At 48.5% G+C, this 1,679-nt stretch overlaps 1 protein-coding gene across 1 annotated transcript in view; it reads left to right on the top strand.

Annotated features, from left to right (window-relative positions):
* anpepa (alanyl (membrane) aminopeptidase a) overlaps positions 1 to 1,679 on the top strand; it is a 92,308-nt gene that overhangs the window by 48,397 nt on the left and 42,232 nt on the right. The window lies entirely within an intron of this gene.

Below are 1,679 nucleotides of genomic sequence, written 5' to 3'. Positions count from 1 at the left end.
AGTTAGACCCCTGGTAGGTATGAATCCTCTGTTAGACCCCTGGTTGGTATGAATCCTCTCAGTTAGACCCTGGTTGGTATGAATCCTCTCAGTTAGACCTGGTTGGTATGAATCCTCTCAGTTAGACCCCTGGTGGTATGAATCCTCTCAGTAGACCCCTGGTTGGTATGAATCTCCAGTTAGACCCCTGGTTGGTATGAATCCTCTCAGTAGACCCCTGGTTGGTATGAACCTCTGTTAGACCCCTGGTTGGTATGAATCTGTTAGACCCCTGGTTGGTCTGAATCCTCAGTAGACCCTGGTTGGTATGAATCCTTGTTAGACCCCTGGTTGGTATGAATCCTCTGTTAGACCCCTGGTTGGTATGAATCCTCTCAGTTAGACCCCTGGTTGGTATGAATCCTCTCAGTTAGACCCCTAGTTGGTATGACTCCTCTGTTAGACCCTGGTTGGTATGAATCTCTCAGTAGACCCCTGGTTGGTATGAATCCTCTCAGTTAGACCCCTGGTTGGTATGAATCCTCAGTTAGACCCCTGGTTGGTATGAATCCTCTCAGTAGACCCTGGTTGGTATGAATCCTCTCAGTAGACCCCTGGTTGGTTGTGAATTCTCTGTTAGACCCCTGGTTGGTCTGAATCCTCTCAGTTAGACCCCCTGGTAGGTATGAATCCTCTAAGTTAGACCCTGGTTGGTATGAATCCTCTCAGTTAGACCCCTAGTTGGTATGAATCCTCTCAGTTAGACCCCTGGTTGGTATGAATCCTCTCAGTAGACCCCTGGTTGGTATTGAACTCCTCTGTTAGACCCCTGGTTGGTTTGAATCCTCTCAGTTAGACCCCTGGTTGGTATGAATCTCTCAATAGACCCCTGGTGGTATGAATCGTCTCAGTTAGACCCCTCTGGTTGGTCATGAATCCTCTCAGTTAGACCCCTGTGTGGTATGAATCCTCTAAGTAGACCCATGGTTGGTAGAATCCTCTCAGTTAGACCCCTGGTTGGTATGAATCCTCTGTTAGTCCCATGGTTGGTATGAATCCTCTCAGTTAGACCCCCTGGTTGGTATGAATCCTCTCAGTAGACCCCTGGTTGGTATGAATCCTCTCAGTAGACCCCTGGTTGGTATGAATCCTCTCAGTAGACCCCTGGTTGGTATGAATCCTCTCAGTTAGACCCCTGGTTGGTGTGAATCCTCTCAGTAGACCCCTGGTTGGTATGAATCCTCTCAGTTAGACCCTGGTGGTTATGAATCCTCTCAGTAGACCCCTGGTTGGTATGAATCCTCTCAGTTAGACCCCTGGTTGGTATGAATCCTCTCAGTAGACCCCTGGTTGGTATGAATCCTCTCAGTAGACCCCTGGTTGGTATGAATCCTCTCAGTAGACCCTGGTTGGTATGAATCCTCTCAGTAGACCCCTGGTTGGTATGAATCCTCTCAGTTAGACCCCTGGTTGGTATGAATCCTCTCAAGACCCTGGTTGGTATGAATCCTCTCAGTTAGACCCCTGGTTGGTATGAATCCTCTCAGTAGACCCTGGTTGGTATGAATCCTCTCAGTAACCCCTGGTTGGTATGAATCCTCTCAGTAGACCCTGGTTGGTATGAATCCTCTCAGTAGACCCCTGGTTGGTATGAATCCTCTCAGTTAGACCCCTGGTTGGTATGAATCCTCTGTTAGACC

This window comes from Salmo trutta, unplaced genomic scaffold (genome assembly GCF_901001165.1).
Source record: "Salmo trutta unplaced genomic scaffold, fSalTru1.1, whole genome shotgun sequence".
Taxonomy (NCBI): Eukaryota; Metazoa; Chordata; class Actinopteri; order Salmoniformes; family Salmonidae; genus Salmo; species Salmo trutta.
This window is presented reverse-complemented; position numbering and strand designations above follow the sequence as displayed.